This window comes from Panthera leo, chromosome D3, assembly GCF_018350215.1.
Source record: "Panthera leo isolate Ple1 chromosome D3, P.leo_Ple1_pat1.1, whole genome shotgun sequence".
NCBI classification, from domain to species: Eukaryota; Metazoa; Chordata; class Mammalia; order Carnivora; family Felidae; genus Panthera; species Panthera leo.
Genome location: NC_056690.1, coordinates 31,887,654 through 31,907,201, shown reverse-complemented (window position 1 = coordinate 31,907,201; position 19,548 = coordinate 31,887,654). Strand labels below are relative to the sequence as shown.

Genomic DNA, 19,548 nt, shown 5'->3' with positions numbered 1-19,548 from the left:
TTTTCTTTCTACTCCAGGAGGGCAAGAATAGTTTCTCCAACACCACAGCTTCTGAGCTGCTATGAGTGTGGTATGCATTCATGTACATGAAATATAAACTAATAAGTATATACTTGCCAGATTTGGATAACCTGTATTAAATATTTAGTTCACTGCTCATTTAATGAAAGTTTACCCTAGCAGCCAGATTTAAAGTTGTCCTTGTAGTCTAAATGCTCCTCTGTCAGCCTAGGACCTGGGCATTCTCTACAGGCGCCAGCACAGTTCCTGGCCTAGAATAGATCCTGTCCCTTGTGGCTGGGCTGAGCTTAACTGAACTGGATGTCAAAGCTACTGTAGGTAGGTGGCAGTATGGTTCAACTCCCGGCTTTTTGTGTAACCAGCCAGTTAGGAATTTTAAACCCATCTCTTTGTGGTCCAGGAACAAGTAACCGAAATCTTTTATAGCCTCAACTTTCTTGTCTGCAAAATGGGAAAGTATTGGCTGTCTCAGTTATTGTGAATACTAAATAAGACAATCTACTTAGTGTGGGACTTGGTACAATTAATGGTAGCTACTATATTACATATGAGGAATGACCAAATTCTACATAGCAATTACCGTTAGTTGAGGAGAGCAGAGGGCTCTTTAAAGAAAGCTGAATTAAGCTCCTGCTTCACTAACCAAAATATTACTGACAAATTATTCATAGTTTTCAAAAGATTCTCTTCTCTGACATTACAGGAAATTGAAAATTAATTTAATTAGCTGCACCTCTATTAGATCCTGCCTGAAATCCCAGGTTAGTATATTTTGGTATGTCTGCAGGGGTTTAATTTGGGCAGAGGGGAATTATCTAATTTTGGCGACTCTAATAAAATTGGGTTAAAATGCCCTATGCTAAGGCAGTACCCAAACTGCTTGGCTGTCAATTCTACTACTGCTGGAGGACAAAATACATTTTGTATGCACTCAGGTAGAGTTCAAGTCCTGAAGGGCTTTCAGAGGAGGAGAGCTGTAGGTCCTTTAAGGAGAAAGGGTCGTAGCAGGAAGAATCCGGATGACCTTCCATTTTGGAGCCATTGCCCTTTATAAAGGGTGGAGAATCCTTAAGAGGGTGACTACGTGGGGTCAGGAGGAGCCCGGGCCGGGCTGGCTCAGCTAGGATTCATCGGTTTCACTACGTGTCCTGCAGCCCTACTGTATGTCTCGGGACTGGTGTCCAAAGACCCGCTGCCTATTGGGCACTGATAGCCCGCGAGGTAACTGGCGCAGGGAACACGTCGGCCTGCTCTCCCCAGACCGTCCTTAGCCCGCCCCGGCGAGCCGGCTCCTCCTGGTGCGCCAGCCAACCTTCTCTCTGCACTTGGAGTTCCCCGTCCGGCCGGCGGTGGGCGCGCGCCCCACGAGGCCCAAGCCCGCTGCCGTGTGTTCTGCCTGCCGGCCCGGCTGAGCCTTGGGGTCCCGCGGCCTCGGCGCCCACACGCCCCCAGCTCCTTGCACGCAGCCTGCAGAGGTTGGTGCGGCCCGTGAGCGCGGGGTCGAGGCCGGCCCACCAGCCGCCAGCACCGCGGCCCCCGCCACCCCCGCGGCCTGGCCGCACGCCGGGTCCCCGCCGCGGAGGGGGATGGGGAGGGAGGAGAGACTGGAGGAGTTGGAGACAGACACAGCCTCGGCGAGCACAGTTACGGCTGGAGACAGACGGCGGCGGGAGGCGGAACACTTCCCTCCCTCCGGCGACGGGAAGCGGGACACCTCCCTCGGCGGCCGCAGCACGGTCTCCCTCTCCTCCCCCCTCCCAGAGGCTGCGGGCCAGGCCCGGCGGGACAGGCAGACGAGTGCGGCTGGCCCTGCCTGCCCCGCGCGCCGCCGCAGCCGGCCGGGGATCCCCTGCGAGTCGGGGAGGAGCCGCCGCCGCAGCCGCCGCCAGACAGGCTGCGAGTCCCTGGGAAAGTGAAAGGGGGGCGGGGAGCGCGGGGGAGGCCCGGGGGTAAGGTCCCTGGCTCTTAAAGAGACCTGGCGCACCGCGCCGCGCTCCCCGCCGGCCGGCTGCGCGTCCCCCGCCGCGGCGGCCCCGCATCCCGCGCCCCTCCCCCGCGGCCCGCAGGGCCGGTGGCCGGGCGAGCCGCACTGCAGGCGGTCCCCCGCCACGGCTCCGGAGGGGCGGCCGCAGGTGAGTGCAGACCCGAGGTGGCTGCTGTGGTCTCGGCGTCTGGCCCAAGTTCAGCGCGGCGCGGAGGCGGGGTGGTGGTAGTGTTGGTTGGGGAGGGCAGGGGGCGGAGGACGCGGGGACAGGACGCTCAGGGAACGGGACGTCCGCGAGCCTGCGCCGTCGGCGGGGGCCAGAGGGAGCTGCCCAGCCCCGCGGGTCCTCCCCACCCGGACGAGTCCCACAGAGACGAGTGCGCGAGGTCTGAGGCAGTGTAGCCGGTGGGCACAGCGGCGTCCCGGCGCGCTCGCCCGGGCCGGGTGTGGGGAGGGCAACCTCGCACTCCCGAACGGAGGCCGGGCCGCCTCTGCTTGTGTGCTCCGTTGGAGGAACGTTGCCGACCTAAATCTCAGTGCCCGGCGCGGGGTGTCCTGCGGTTGCAGGATTTAATTCTGCACCCCCGGGAGGCTGGGGTCAGCGCCGAGGTAACTGCCCAAACTAGGGTCTCGGTTCCCTTGGGCCTGTCAGCGAACCACTGCAGGCGGGGGGACTGGAGGTCGGCGGGAAGCGGGAAGATTGTGCAGGACCTTCCTGGGGAGTTTGCGGGAAGAAAAAGGGGCGGGAGCGGGCCTTACCCTGAACCCTGCATCCCGCTGCCGGACACCCCGCAGCCCGCGGCTCCGAGCCCCAGCACCCCACATCTCGCGCCCCGCGCCCCTGGGGCCCGCCTCACCCGGCGTCTGCTCGGGTCCCCCCGCGCACGTTGACGTCGGTCGCGGGGCCGCCCGGAGCTCCCGGCATTGGCTAGGAAGTCGATTGTCTGGGGCGGCTGCTATTACACTTAGGCTGGGTCTCCGAGCCCCGGAGGAAGCAGGCGTGTGTTGAATTTCTCTTTGACCCTCACGGTGGAATAAACAGGAAGCGACGAGCACCCAGCCCGGGCTCGGCACTTGCCTTTGTTGTGGGGTCCGCTTTGCTCAGTCGCCAGGAGGCTTCCCCGCGACCCCTACCGGGTGCGCCGCCCGGGGTGGCGTTGGGGGCGCGCCCCGTAAGTACGCGACTGGAAGACAGTGGGTTCTGTTCAGGTTAATTCAGTGTGGTGACGGAGAGGGCATTTGCTTGTTTCAAAACTTTTTTTTTTTTTTTAACTGGAGAAGGAAGAGGCTTCCCTTTGAGGCAGAGATTTTCGGGAGGAAGACGTGGACGCGTGGTGGGTGGGTGGCACCTGGAGAAGGCGCGCCAGTGCCCTGGTTCTGGGTTTAGCTGGCGGGGCACTGTGTCGCCGGTCAGAACAGCGAGGAACTCTTTAAAGTAAGCAGGGCTTCCTTGCTCCTAACCGGGCATAGGAATGATTGCTGAGTGGCATTGGCCACGTAAGCTAGCTTAATTTTTGTTTTCCCCAAAGAGTCTTTTAATTAGCTAGAACTGGATAATTTTGATTTGCTTCTTTTCTCTTTCTCTATGTCCCAACTATTCTCTTGCCTTTCTCGCTTTGCAATTACTTTGGCAACTTATCCCCAGACCCCACTTATGATTCAGTGCTGCTTTCTAAATGTTAATTAAGATTGTGGTGGGTATTCATTGATGACCTACTATGTGCTAGGCATTGTGGGCTGTGAGGTGAGATGAGCTGTTACAGAATGTTGATTCCGAGAGCTACTATTAGTAAGTTTCTTGCAGTGGAGGTGGGTAGAGATGATGAGCAGCCTTGGTCCTTAAAAATTTGTGGGTCCTGTGGCTGATGTGGAGGTTGGTGCCTTCCCTCATGGCTAGTACTAGGAAACTTCCCTTTAAAATAGCCCTTTCCACTTGTTTGGCTAGCCAAGAAAGCTTTTCTTCCATTTGTATCTCTCCTAGAGCTTCTGGATTGAGCTCGGAATTAACAGGGAAGGTTCTGTAGAGTCTGCTCTGAGAAACTGCCATTGCATCAAGATATGTTCTGCATTTTGTATAAAACTATTTAGTCCTTTCTAATATTTATATTGAGTTTATGGTCATCTGTACGTCTGCCTTTGTACTCTACACAGTTTTCTCTTGCAACATATTCTTTATGTTCAGTGAAGAATCATAATGTCAAACTTGAGTCATTACGGAGACAAATGAGATCTGAATATTACCCATGCACATATATTCAGTTATAATATTTGGTTTCCTATCGACCTTGGAATGCCATTTGATGGCCCTTGCAAAGCAGTGCTTTTTAAAACATAGGGGTAAATTCCTCATGATCTTTGGAAGCTTAATTCTTTTAAGAGCTTCATTTTGCTGTTGACATTGAACACACTGTTAGGAATTAGGGCCAAGACTGTAAATGCTGGTAAGGATTTGCTGTAATGGAGTTAGTTGTAGCTACCTTCCTCCCTTGTTTTGAAAGACCCTTCTAATTTCTTAATGTTCTTTTATTGCCCCGGGAAGAGTTTGTTGTCACTGGCCATGGTTCTAGTTCATGTAGGTTTGTATTTACTATGGAGAAGACTTTTCCCAGCAGGGTTTTAGGGCTGTCTCTTGGATCCTTCTGGTTTGCATGACCACGGTCCTGCAGAGGAACCCAGCCAGTGCCACCTGCTTATTAAGGGATTTTGTGCCAATTTGTTGGCACATAATTTGAGAATCAAAGTCCCTCCCCCGCCTTGTCCCCCGCCAGAGTATATACATACATAGACAGATATTTCCCCCTAACTGCTGACGGTGTTCTAAGAATAGTTTTCTTGCCTGGCGCTCTGAGAGCAAGGACCCATCTGCAGAGGTGTTTACAATTTGGGACTGTGCTGTAGTCTTGGTTGACTTAGCAGCCTGGCAGAACAGCCTTGTAGCTCATGGGACACTGCCTGTTTTTCATCTGGGCTGCTGGAGGGGCAATTCCCAGCTGGACAGGGGAACATAGGTGAGAATGACTTTTGCTCTATGAGGGTAGTTTCTGTCCTGATGTCAAGTGGAGACCCCTAGACTCTGTCTAGATCCCTTCACTGTAGCCTAGCTAGCAGTCACCCTGTGGTCTAGGCTTGAGATGACTGCTCTATGTCATCATGTAAAACCCAAGTACTCTCAGGGCTGGGGCAGTGACACGTGCTGTTGTGGCTGGTCAGATCTTTCTGGTAGTCCTTGCCATATTTCTTTTCACCTTTCATCATCTAGGCTTGTGGAGTTTCTATGATGTGTCTGTCCTTTTGGGTAAGAGTTAGTAGAGAAGAAAGAAAACTCAAGGAGCAATAGCTGTAAGAAAGATCATTCCATATTAACCTGGAAAGTTTTTAGAAACATTAAACATACTTGATGTAGACACATGGGTATTAAATGTAAACAGAAGCAAAATCTCTATGTAGTCCCATCTTGCCCTTTTCTCCCTTCTTCCTTCTCCCCTTCTTCCTCATTCTATCCTTGCTCCCTTCTTCCCTTCCTGCCTTCCTGTCTCAGAAAACTCTTCTGGAAGCCATTATTTTTTGGTGTCAAAGTGACTTTCTGCCTACATGGGATTTGTTAGTCTAGAATTACACCTTGACCTATATTATGGGTGTGCATGGAACGTAAATCTTAAGTTTTAAAATAGGAATGTAAAGCTTCTTCCTACTATTTGGAAATTTAGGCCACAAGACCTGCCTACATTTTAGGGAGATTTTTTTGTGTGTGGCATTATTCACTTTACTGTTATGCAACTAAAGCAAACAGTCCCAAGCACCTGTGCTATTAATTGCTACAGAAATATTGGATTCATATTCCCAGTGACTATTGTTTTTTTCCCTCTATCATAGGAGGAATTGAAAATAGTGTTTGTGTTGTCTCTTATCCATGTGATTTAAGTATGGATTGTTTTTCTCTGAATTTCCACTAAAAATGGCACTTTGGCCTTTTAAGCTGTTTTTGTGAGGACTTTTCTTTCCACCAGGCTTGTTTTCCAGATAGGTCTTGGAAATTACGAAGAACATAGCTATAATTTCTCTCTTGATTGGCAGCTGAGAGCTTTCCCGGACAAAAATAAGGCTACACTGTGCCAAATGGTTGACTTTTCTAGAATAAAAACTCTAAAGGGTATGCAAAAAGTCCTCTGGTTAATATATTGGCATTCCCAGAACCCACTAAAACTCCGGCAGCCTTCCAGACACCACTTAATGAGGATGCAGAATGTCTGGCTCAAATCCCCATGAGCAGAAGGGGGTGGGGAGCTGATGTCCACACCCTTTATTAATTTTTAATGACTGTACTTTTGTTTTGCAGATTTTGCTCCGTACCCCCCTCATGACTGACCCCCACCATGCCACCCCCCTCCCCCATCCATTTATTTACTCATTTACTTGGCATTGGAAAAATGTTGAGACTTTCAAGGTTAAGAATCCTGCTGAGGGATCATTTCTGTTTGCATAGGTTCTTTTGTTGTTGCTTTTCTTTTTCTCCCCTCCTCCCTCTTTTTTAGAAGAGGAAGAGAGAAAAGGAACAGAAAAAGAGATGACAACTTTTTTTTTTTTTATGATGCTTTATTGTCTGCTGGAGGAGAACCATTTACGAAACTTTAAGTTTGTCAGACAGTTTATATGACAGTGCAAGTTGGTGCTTGCCAAGCTCCAGACAGATTGCTAATGTTACATGACAGGGATAAATAAATTACCGCTGTCTGCAACACGCTTGCACTGCAAACGCACTCTGCAGCCGGCGGTCGGGCGCTGCGCACCCAGGGAGCCTGTTGGATGTGCAGCTGGGAGGAAGGCCTCTGCCTATTGCCTAGAATTCTGTGACTTGGTTCGGAAATGAAAAGGGTGTGTCTCTCGCTTTTATTTTTGGCAGTGCTGCAGGGCAGCAGAATGCACGTAGCAGCTGTGTGTCCTTCGTTTTGCTAGGCAGCTCTGCCCCCTCGCCTTGCCCTTCCCCTTCCTCCTCTCACCCCAGCACATTCTTCCATGTGCACCACGGGGCATGGCACCTAGTCTTCCTCCCAGGGACCTGCTGTGGAAGTAACTAAACTTTGTTCTCAGCTGCTTAGGCCCTATGTTTTCTCAAAGCCAAGTTTCAAGCTGTTTACGGTTGCGTTCTTTCTGCAGGTGCAGACACTGAGAACAAATTGTCTGAGATAAGTGTATGTGTGCTGCCCTGGGAGGGGGCTGGGTGGCACTCCTTGGGCATAATGTACTTTCATCTCTGGCAATTTGGATAGTCAGCTGGCAGAGTGACAGGTGTAATGAACTTAATGGTCTTGCTCTAGTTGTTAGCGGACACACTGCTCATATTACAAAGCCACCTCCTAAGTTGGGCCCCTGCCAAATGACTTACTCTTCCCTTTGCAGACAAGATTCAGGGCTTGGACTACTCCAGTGACGTTAAGGTCAGGAATTGGGTAGGTGTGAGCAACATCTGTGTGTCCTCATCCACATGGTCCCTTTCTCTGCAAAGTAGAGCCATTGCATCCATTTTGCAAAAAGAATCCATCCCATCTGCCCCTGGCTAGTCATCTCTCCTTGAGAGGTGTGGCAAGCATCCTCTGTGTAGGTGTGTGGACTTCTTGCCCCTGGCATTCACAGAATGGCAGGTTTCCTGCTGTGCCTAGTCAGTTCCTGTGCACAGCCACCATTCTGCAGAAGTGGGCTTGGGCCTATGGCTGGTGGAGGCTCAACCAGGCATTGTTTTCATTGTTTGTGGCCCCACAGGCCTGCAACGTCTGCATAGAGTTGGGGAGGGGATTTCCATAGTAAAATCTCACTGCTTCCGGAAGGAAGGCAAGAGTGGAGAGCCCACGGCAGGAGGCCAGGCTGCTTTTGGAAGGGCTCCTGGACCTCTGGCGGGCCCTCCTCCACCAGGGTACTTGGTCACAGAATAGTAGCAACAGTTCCAAACACTTGCATAGCACTGACTATGTGCCAGGCTGCTCTTAGTGTTGCACACATATGAACTAATTTAGTCCTTAGTGCAGCCCTCCTGTGACATCTGTACTGCTACCATCCCCAGCTTTCAGGAAGGTAATAGGAAGCCCGGAAATTGCCCAGTCACACCTCTTGTAAATAAAGGGTGGAGTCAGTAGGAGGAAGCCCTTGCATTCTCTCTTTTGGGGTCTGGGCTTTGACTCCAGGCTGCCTGAGGCTGGGCCCAAGTCAGAAGTTCATCAGACATCATTCATTTACCAGCTGGGAGGGGGAGGATAGTACCCTTTCTGTCCCTTTCTCCTTCCTTCCTGCCTTCATCTGTAACTGATTATACACCCCCTCACCTCCAGTCCCCATTCTTATTTCTAGCTTCTGCTTTCTGTGCCTGTCTTGCTCGTGACAAGAGCCTGAGTTTTGAGAATTAGGCCATTGGTGGCTTTGTTTTGTCCACATTGAACCTTGAGTCCCTTGAAAGACAGATGAAGTAAAATCAGCAGCAGTTTTATTGCCTGAGGTATTCTGTGCCATTCCTTAAAAACCTCTTCTGTTTGTCTTGTCTGGGTATAGATTGTGGGAGCATTAGGACCTATTTTCTGGAGGGTGAACTGAGGCCATTGGAGGCCCTCTGTCTGCTGTGAGTCTGGGGATGAGGCTGGATGAGGTCCTACTTAGTTGTTTGTTCACTCAGAAGGATCCAGCTCACCCCAGTTTGTGGAATGCTACGGTTTTAGTTTTGTTCCCCAAATGTGCTTCCCACATTTGGGGGAAAAATGAAAAAATAATCGTATCTTTAAGATTTTCTATTTTGCTCCATGAGGGCATAGATTAATCATCCATGCACATCACTGTGTACTTTTCATGAAATATAGTCCGTCTTGGACAAACCTAACTGAGATTATGGAACCTAAAGTGAGTTCAGTTTGCAGGAGATCCAGATTTACTTGGGTCTGACAGGATAGTTCTTCAGCTCTTTGCAAATCTTCCCATGGCAGTGGGGCAGGGAATGGAACCCATCACAGCCCCTGAATTAAGCCAGGTGACTGGGGTGGTGCTGTCCCCTATATGATATATTATGGTGCCCACACAATGTGAGGTACTTGATCCCAGCAGTCACCTGGATGGGGTTGGACAAGTGCTGTTCTCCTGGGGGTTGAGGCAGTGCAGGCCTCTGGAAGCTCATGTTCTGGTCTGTGCTCTGTCCCCCCCATCTCCACAGCGTTGAGCAGCCATGTTTTCATGTGGCGTGTCCCAGAGTGCATCATAGTCATCAACCCCCAGGATGCGCCCGTCACTGCCTGTGTGGCAGGTGTGAGCATCACCTGTCAAGGACAGACGTGGAGGCCTGGGTACACTGGCCACCAGTCCAGCTCTGCCCACTCTAGTTGAACCTAGACTTTTTATTCTACAGAGTCTTTTAGGCTTGCTGAACACATCGTCATAGATCTAGGCTCTGAAATTCTTTTTTTCCTGATTATATTCTCACTGAAGATAGTTTGGAAAATGAAACGAAGAAAAAAGAAACAAAGAAGAAAATAAAAATGACTAAAATTACCTTTGATTCTACTACCTTTAGAAGACCACTGTTAATAGTTTAGTAGATTCTTTCTAGGCTTATTTACTGATTAAGTATAAAATCATGTATAGAATTTGTATATGTTTTCAGACTTAGCATTTAATCCTGAACGTTTTTTCATGTAATTTAAATATTCTCCAAGAGTACCACTGCTGGTAACTATAACATTCTACTCTATGGTCATATTATTATTTTTTAAAAATTTGTTTTGGGACGCTATTACCAGTTTTCTCTATTATAAATGATACTGCGTTGAACATTTTGATTACATCCTTTGGACAGATTCCTAAAAGGGAAGTTCATGTGTACAAGAACTTTTAGAGGGTCCTCCAAAAGTTATCACCAGCTTGCTTTTCAGAAAGCATGAGGCATTTTGCATGCTCACAGATATGAGGGTGGCTCACCCTTGCCAGTATCAAATATTATTACAAAACTGTGCAAATTTGGCAGTAAATGTTATGATGTTTAAATTTTCCTTTCCATTTTTTGTTACAAGAATCTAGATCTATATCATCTGGATCACAAGTGAAGAGAGTTCTGCTGTTTGCCAGAGTTTTGTTATGGGCAAGTATGGTGATGTTTGTGGATGATCTCCTCAGGGACGGAGAAGACCTTTGTGCTAGTTTACTTTTATTTTTTATTTTTTTTAAGTTTATTTATTTATTTTGAGAGAGAGTGTGTGTGTCAACACACATAGACACACTTATGCACAAGTGGGGGAGGGGCAGAGAGAGGGAGAGAGAAAGAATATTAGCAGGGTCCACGCCCAGTTCAGAGCCCGAGGTGGGGCTCAATCCCAAGAACCGTGAGATCATGACCTGAGCAGAAACCAAGAGTTGGCTGCTCAACCAGCTGAGCTGCCCGGGCGCCCCAGCCTTTGTGCTATTTTAAATTGGAGATCCATTCTACTTAGGTAGGTTAAGGACACTAAACAATCTACTATATTTTAAAATAAAATTAGAGGATTTTATGGCCAAGAATTGCACCTGGTTTTCCCACCATCTGCACCCTACCCGCTGAGGGTAACTTGGACTCACAGGGAAGAAGTGGGGACCAGGAGAGAAAGTGGATTCAGTAGCCAGCTGCTGGAAGATGGTGTGCCATCTTGTTCAGTCACTTCTCTCTGTTTGAATGACTACTTTCTGAGACCACACTCTTCCCTAGCTTTGTCCCCTAGGGTGCTGACATAAAATTCTCTTAGGTTTTACCTGATGGCTGATGCTCAACACTTGACGTGGGTGCCTCTGCAGAGGGCACTCACTTCCTCCGTTCCATAGATCTGGCAGAGTCTTCTGCTTCCAGCAGAGGTCTGTGCCCTTTCAGAGTCACATGCTACTATTAACAGTGTCTGGCCTCCTAAGCTGATTGCTCCTGAAGCTTGAGAGAAAAGAAAAATCATTTTAGGAGGTTTTTGATTAACTAAAGGCAAATCAGTTTTGTATTCTTTGAAAGGCAGCCTTTTCAGCTGAGAGGCTGGGACGGGCTGGCTGGAGGGGAGCCCATTCACAGGGCTGGTTGGAGGAAGCAAGATGTAATACCCGCATCTTGGGGGCTAGTCCCATTTTGCTTGTTATGTTCACATGCACCTTCATGCATCCATTTGTTCAGCAGCTGTGAGTGCTTACTGTGCTCTGGGGTGCATGCTGGGAGTGTGCCTCATCTGTGGCATGGCCTAGTGAGCAGTGTGCGAGATCCATGGGGCCCAGGTGGGCACTGTCCTCTCCTCTGTGCCGAGGTGAGTTGATCCCTGGCACCACAGGCATGGATGGTGCCAGGCTCTGCGTGGGCATTTGTCTCTTGGCCTGCATCACTCCCTTGCTGGCCATGCCGTCAACCCCATGCTGCATTCTAGGTACAAACCCACTCTTGCCATGGCTGGCAGTGTGGATGGTGCCAAGACCTTGGAGATGGAGTATGCAGAAAACTGCCAGTGGGTGGCAGGGCTGGTTGGTGGCCACACAGGTGGTTTGACCATAAGGGGTCAGGCAGTATCTTTAGGGGAGCAGCTTGTGCTGGTCCCTTTCTGCAATTGGGAGGGAGGCTCCCAGACAGTTGCGTGCTAGTGATGTTATTGAATAGTTTGCTGGAACATTTACTCAGGGCATTTTGGGTGACTGAAAAATACACCTTGTGTACTTTCCCCTGTTTGCTGTTGGCTGGTGTGTGCGGGTCTGACAGACTTTTGTTTAATTTGACCTTCCTGCATTTGGCTTGTTCCTTCAGCAGAATGAGAAAATGCCAGACTGTTTTTTCTAGGAGGGATAGAGGGCCTCTTTGGACGTAATGCATGCGTTATTTTAAAGGTAGAGGTAACGTTTACAGTTGGATGGCTTGGGTGAATGTTTTTCTGCTACTTCAGCTATTAATTTTTTTTTTTTTTCAACGTTTTTTATTTATTTTTGGGACAGAGAGAGACAGAGCATGAACGGGGGAGGGGCAGAGAGAGAGGGAGACACAGAATCGGAAACAGGCTCCAGGCTCCGAGCCATCAGCCCAGAGCCTGACGCGGGGCTCGAACTCACGGACCGCGAGATCGTGACCTGGCTGAAGTCGGACGCTTAACCGACTGCGCCACCCAGGCGCCCCTGCTACTTCAGCTATTAAGATAAATATTGTACCCTTACAGAACTTAGCTTTCATCCTATTCATATTTAAATGTGAGATTCAGAATCTTTATTTCTAAACTAGAGGTAGGTCCTGGGACTTAATTTTTTTTTTATCTGAAGAGTAATGTAAAAATAATAAATATTATATATATACACACATATATATACAGTCATAACTACATAATTATTAGTGAATTTAATCCAGAAAAATCATATTTGTTTTCTGGTAAATACAGTGGGACATTAAATGGAGTTGGAATTATTTAATGGAACTCTTAGTGCATTACTTCGCAATGTGAATGCATCCTTTTTTTTAAATTTTTTTTTTTAACATTTATTTATTTTTGAGACAGAGAGAGACCATGAACGGGGGAGGGTCAGAGAGAGGGAGACACAGAATCTGAAACAGACTCCAGGCTCTGAGCTGTCAGCACAGAGCCCGACGCGGGGCTCGAACTCACAGACTGAGAGATCATGACCTGAGCCGAAGTCGGACGCTTAATCGACTGAGCCACCTAGGCGCCCCTGTGAATGCATCCTTTTATTGTTATAACATGGTTTATATATTGGGTTTTAAAAATTGGGGCACATTTGTGTGCCTAAGGGGATGGCTCCCACTCTGGCATCTGCCATGTAGCAGGCCTTCCACTTGGCCCACCTGAGGAAGCAATGTCAGGGCAAAAACGTGGGCCTGAGCATACTGTCTGCAGCACTCTGCTGTCCACACTCTGCTGTCCAGTGTGTGTGGAAGTATCTGAGTAGATGTGTTATGAGGGGGGTGCTATATCTTCTGAGGTCTCGTCTGACTGAACCCTTGGGAGGCTGCATGACCTTGGGAAGATCAGTTTGCTCTTCTCTAAAACAACTATTTGCCCACCTCTTAGGTTTTGAAGAGGATTAAGTAAGATAATGCTTATGCAAACCAGTTGGGAGAGGCTCAGTGAACTACCATGGTGAGTGCCCAGTAAATGGCAGCTGTCTTTAAGTCAGATAAGGATTTGTGAGGCATCTGCCCAGCCTGGTATGGAGACCCAGCTCCTGCCTCTGTAGACTATGTGTACAGGAAGCAGCCAGCAAATAAGAGCAGGCAGTTTATAATCAGGCCTCAAGTTAAGAGTTGGGAAGCCCCAGGGGTGCTTGGGTAACTCAGTTGGTTAAGTGTCCGCCTTCTGCTCAGGTTGTGATCTCACAGTTCATGGGCTCAAGTCCTGCATTGGGCTCTGTGCTGACAGCTCAGAGCCTGGAGCTTACTTCAGATTCTGTGTCTCCATCGCTCTCTGCCCTTATCCCACTTGCGATCTGTCTCTCTCTCTCAAAAATGAATAAACATTAAAAAAAAAAAAAGAATTGGGAAACCCCATTTAAGCCCCAAGTCAGGAAAATCTTTGTACATGGAGAGAGTGAGATGGCTGGGTATGAAGGGCAGTAAGCTCTGCCAGCTTGCTTCCGTTACCCCTTGCTCTGCTCTACATTCTTGTGGAGCACTGTGATGCCCAGGCACTGGCTCTATCCCCATACTGCTGGAAGGCAGGTACCCAAATGGTTACTGCACTGGGTGGTGGCCTCGCCAGGGTACTGGCAGCACGAGGAGGTATAAAGATCCCAGAGGAGCAAGGAGGACATCTAGGTCTACTCTGGTCAGTCAAGGAGGACTTCAGGAAGAAGCTGACTTTGGGCTGAGACTTGGTGAAAGAACACAGTTTTGCCAGGTGGACAAGCAGGAAGAGAGTGTTCACTGTCAGTGGCTTCGAGAAAGCTATGTGCACTGGGGTCTGGAAGGCAAATACCAGAGCTTCAAACTTCGGTGTATAAGTGTGTGTGTCAATTTATAGATAAATATACATGACCCATGTGTGTGCTCGTACATTTTTGCTCATAGGAGTATGTTCTTAAAATTGGGGGACTGGGACACCTGGATGGCTTAGTCGGTGGAACATGTGACTCTTGATCTTGGGGTTGTAAGTTCAAGCCCCATGTTGGGTGTAGAGCTTACTTAAAAATAAAAAATCTTTTAAGAAAATTGGGGGACCACTGGTGAGCAGTGGGAACAAGTGTGCAGAACAGGGATGAGAGAGAGTAGCTGTAAGGGTAAGCAAGGGGCTGGTTATTTCACAGGTTAATAGTGATGCATATAGTTCTTGAAATTTAGAACTCTAACTGCACTTACCCCATGAAGGGGTGAGCCTGGTGAAGAAAATCCTAAATTATTTGTTAGTGTTTAAGTGCCACCAGCTTAAAATCCATGTGCCATATTTTGCCACTTTGCTGCCCTCACTTTTGCAGGCACCTTTTCCTGAGTTTATGACTATTGGAGTATGGCAAGGGGTGGGGGTTTGGTGCTCCGGTTTAGGTAATATGAAATGCTAATATAAATGCTTTGTTGACCCAGAGAAATAATTGTCAAGAAATTGAGATTGTTTATTCATGCTCTGAGTGGGGGTAACAGTTTTAGAGGCCATGTGCATCTATGAAAATGGTCAAGTTCAATTAATATGTCAAGGAGGTTGTGGGGGCTGCAAGGGATAAGTAAAGACTGGTTCTTTTCCTGCCTGCCTTCAGAGACTGTACATCATGGCCAGAGTTTTGTGTGTCAGACACACGTTGGTGTTAGTCGGTGAGGCAGCATGCAGGTAGGAGGGAACTCCATGCTGATGGTGTTGGTGGAAGAGGCTCTCGTCGGGGACGGGTGGAAGGGCAAAAGGGCTCAGGACAGATTTTGTGGGGAAAAAAATGGCAGTTGATATGTGCCTCTGAGATGGGCAATGACAGGAAGAAAACAGCTTGCTGGAAGGGTGTGGATCAACGCAGGGGAACACAGAGGGTATTTGGTGAACACCAGTTTGTTGGAAGCTCTGTCCTTATTGGAGCTGATAAACGTTAGCTGTTGTCATCATCATTTTTGTTCTTGTTGTGTCAAGGCGCTGGATTAAGGTAGGCAAGACCAGTTCTGCTGTGGAGTGTTTCATCCCATCTTTGCTGAACACTGAGTCAACAGCCAGTAACGGTGAAGAAAAAACAAGCCTGTTGGGAGACCTACTTTCTATTTATTTCCTTAATCTGTTTGTTTGCACTGGATACTCTGTCTTGACTGTAGTTCTGTAATACTCAATATTTGTTCACATTTCACAGAATGCTTACATTTCATCCTCCATGCAGTTCACACCAGGAAGCCAGGTTTATTCCTTTCATATGGTAATTACAATGCCTTCTATTTGCAAAACATTTGTAACTTTTTAAAGCTTTTCATAGACAATATCTAATTTCAGGTTCCTTGGCTTTAAGGAACATAATTAATGAAATGTACTTAGAAGTGTAATTAATGGATTCGTTCCTTACTCTTCTCTAATGTGGCCGTTAGCTGAATGTGGAATTCAGATTGGAGTTTATTTTAATGTGCAAAACGTAACGGGAAAGAGATGTCCTGTCGTTGTCCAAGCCACATAATGAGGTATTTCTGAAGTTGCTGGGACCAAGGCTTTTGCCCCTTGCTTCCTGGGCAGGCACTCAGTCGACATAATTTTAAGAGGTTGGGGTAAAGCACTCAAGATCCAATTCAAAAGTGCAGCCGGACACCCATGCAATCCTTCCTCAGGTGGACTGTGCAGACCGGAGACCTCACTGAATTGAAGTGTATGGGCAGCCTGGGTGGATGTGGAAGCCTCCTCTCATTTCTTGTCCTTTGTTAAAGGGAGGCTTACCGGTGAGCTCCTTGTGGCACTTAAAAAGCTATAGAAGGTTCTGGCAAATCTAAGTGTCCAGCCATTGTTAACAGCAGAACAGGTGCACACCCTCTTGTGTGCTGTGGGTCCAGGGCACTTGGGATCTCTGTCCTCAGCCTGCGCTCCTTTTTTTTCAAGGTGGTTTTGGCTTCTGCCATGGTATCAGTTTGTTCAGCTGTGCAGGCAAGTCGCTGTCAGTTCTGTCTCTCTCCTTTTAGCAAAATAGTTTTCATTCCGAGTTGGGGCCCTTTGTCCGGGTTACATAAGACTGTTCTGTGGCCTCAGCCCTTGGCCAGCACCTGGCCACCTCCGCCCAGCTCTTGCCTCTCTCTACCTCTAGCGGCCCCTTTTCTCCGCTCAGCTATTTACTGTTGTGTGTGGCTCTGCTTCTTCCTCTGTGGTTGCCAAGTATTCTGATCCCCTTCTTGTATTCCAAGTGGAAGTCATTCACACCGCCGTTCACACTTGCTTTGCAGTTTTCTGCTCTCTCTCCTCCACAGACCTCAGAAGTGCTGTGTCTAACTCTCGCTCCCTGAGGCCGTGTGTGGAGACTGCCTACCTAGTCCAAGCACTCAAAGCCTGCTTCAGCAGTCCTAGGCCTGTAATAGAGACACAGGCTGGAGTGTCTGCTGGCTTTTCCCAGTTTGGACACCCCCTGACAGTGGTGTAGATATGGTTCAATGGTTTTGGTGGCAAATGAAGTGCTTTCTGGTCTCCTTGGGTATTTAGTTTGTGTGATCAATAAGGACTGAGGCTCAGTTGGTAGCTGCACATGGTGAGTTATGTGGACAGGTTGTAATGAAATAGCCCTACCTCTGCAGAAAATGGGTGCCCTGAAGGGTGGTACTGATGGGATATGCTCTTTCCGTTGCTTAGAAAGTGAACTTGTCTCCTATACCATTTGAATATATTCTCTGCTGTTGGAAAATAGAGTGGTTACGTGATTCATTGGCTTGTTCACTGATTGAGAGAGGATGGCAAGATGTCAGTGGGCTCTCCTGGCTTGCTCTCAGAGTTGACAGGGGTATGGCAGGCAGAACCCAGCAAAGAATAGAAGAGCTGCTCTTGCAAGCTGGCCGAAGAACCGAGTGCCCTCTTGTTTGATATACACCTTTCTGTCACTTATTTGCCACTGTCTCTGGTGCTGTCTTATTGACAGCCTTCTCCAAATGTGTCTGAGCGCCTGGTCACCCTACCTCTATGATGAGGCCCGCCAAGCAAAGCTGCTGAGGACGGTCGTTCTCAGAGGTGTTCATTGGTGTCTCTCCCTCATCTGTCAGTGGAGGTTTCCAAACCTAGAACCTTATACCCACATCTGGGAAGCTTAGAGGCAGAATTCTTTTGCCTGTGTTGAAATTCATTATGCAGTTTGAACAACATGGGCTTGAACTGCACAGGTCCACTTACACGTGTTTATTTATTTATTTTTATAAATACCATACAGTACTATAAATTAAATATATTTTCTTTGTGATGTTCTTTTTTTTAAAAAAACATATTTGTTTATTTAAGTAATCTCTGCACCCAATGTGAGACTCAAACTCATGACCCCAAGATTGAGAGTCCCACGTTCTACTGACTGAGCCAGCCAGGCGCCCCCTTGTGATTTTCTTTCTTTCTTTTTCTTTAAAGTTTATTTATTTATTTGGAGAGAGAGAGAGAAAGAGAGAGAGAGAGTGTGCACGTGCATGCAAGGGAGGGGCAGAGAGAGAGAAAATCCCAAGCAGACTCTGCACTGTCAGCACAGAGCTTGATGAGGGGCTTGAACTCATGAACTGTGAGATCATGACCTGATCCAAAATCAAGAGTCAGATGCCAACTGACTGAGCCACCCAGGTGCCCCCCCATTGTGATTTTCTTAATAACATTTTCTTTTCTCTAGCTTAAGTTATTTTAGTAATACAGTGTATTGTACATATGACATACAGAATATGTGTTAATCAGTGGTTTATGTTGGTCAGGCTTCTGGTCACCAGTAGGCTTCTGGTGAACAGTAGTTAAGTTTTGAGGAGTCAACTTACAGGTGGATTTTTGACTGTGCAGGGTTAAGTACCCCTCCCCACTGCCTTGTTCAAGGGTCAACTATATATAGAGGATCTCACCCCTAAACTCTGAAGTGCAAACTCATATCTGTCAGATGTCTCTATTGTCCGATGGGCATCTCTAAAGCCCATGTCTAACAATGATGTCCTGATTCCCAGCACACCCATCCACCTTGTCCCTTTGGTTTCCCCCATCTGCCCTTCACTGTCCCATCTCAGTGACAGTATATTCCAGTCTGCCTAGTGATTCAGGTCACACATCTTGGAGTCCTCCTTGACTTTTTTTTTTTTTTTTCCATAGCTCACCTCAATCCATCAATAGATCGTGTTTGTTCTGTCTTCTAATTCTGCCTCAAACCTGCTCACTTGTCAGCAGCATGGCTGCTAGCAGCTCAGTGTGTCCCTTCCCCACTCAGGTTAGAGTCTCCTGACTGCAACCCCTCCAACTTTGGAGTCTAGTCTCAGCCCAGCAGACTGTGAGCCAGGGCCCAGCAGTTGAGTAGCTCCTCTGCTGGGGGCTCTGGGGTCTGGCAGCCTTCCCTCTGCGGTGCCTCCTCACAGGCCTTTGTGGTTGCTCTGCTGAAACTCCCCCTTGGTGGCCATACATCTGTCCCTCGCTTCATTCAGGCCTCAGTCTGGTGACCCTCGTCAGGAGGCTGTGCCTTACCTTGGGCCCTGCCCGGACGCTGTTCCAGTTTTCTCTGTCTGTTCACTGGTGCTGGTTGTTACCCCCCACACGGGAAAGTAAGTGCGGGAGGGTGGGTGTGTTGCCTTGCTCCTTGTTCTGGGAGGTGCCCAGCAGCAGCCCCGGGACTGCAGTGCATGACCGCAGGTGAACTCAGGCAGGGCACAGGCCAGCAGGGGGACACAGTGCCGCCGGGTGAGTTGTCCACTCCCTCCTGGGTGGGGCAACTTGTGGGTGCTGGGTGTCTCCCCTCGGTTACCATGGGTCAGGTCAGACCTCAGTGCAAACAGAAAGTTCTGCCAGAAGGGCTGAAGTACAGCTGCAGGAGTGAAAGGGGTGCACATGAGGCTGGTACATCCCAGGTGACATCATTGTGGTCACCCCTTCCACCCCTTGTCTCCTATGGTTTTCTACTCACCTGCATTAACACTTTGTTTTGCTATTTCTCCCTGAAGTCAACTACCTGCTGGAGGCAGGAGAAGCAATTGTTTTCTAGGCAGGCTCTTGCCTTCCTTCTCTCCTTCTCCATTTGACTTGCTAGCTGTATAAATTATGTATGAAGTAGATACTATTTATATGTTTCAAGACAATTGATAAACCTGTAAAAGATCATCAGATTTATTAATTTTAGTAAAATCATCGTAGGTACACATTTTCTCTTCAGACAATGTGTCTCTATTATAAGCTTGGTTCCCCTCAGCTTGGTTCCTTGGTTTTCTTCTGTTCTTGGGATCATGAAGAGTTCAAAATAGAGAAAATTGTGGTCTGTGAATCTTTTTTCCATCTTTTCACAGAAGACTAAGTGGTTGACAGGTACCTGGAAGTCTGACTCATCTTCCAGACATCTGACTGTGCTTTTATTCTGGTATTAGATATGTGTTCTTGAGTTTTATTTTCTTGCTTGGATTCAAAATCAACAAGGATGTGAAAACTAAGTACCTAGTGGAA

General features: G+C 48.2%; 1 long non-coding RNA gene across 2 annotated transcripts in view; it reads left to right on the top strand.

Annotated features, from left to right (window-relative positions):
* The first annotated feature begins 2,077 nt into the window (after positions 1-2,077).
* LOC122203403 overlaps positions 2,078-19,548 on the top strand; it is a 181,727-nt gene continuing 164,256 nt past the window's right edge. The window contains exon 1 of one of the 2 annotated variants that reach the window (XR_006195162.1): positions 2,078-2,153. This is a non-coding gene — a long non-coding RNA (uncharacterized LOC122203403). Of the gene's footprint in view, positions 2,154-2,632; positions 3,178-19,548 lie in introns of those variants that run through there. The other variant, XR_006195161.1, reaches the window with a different exon arrangement.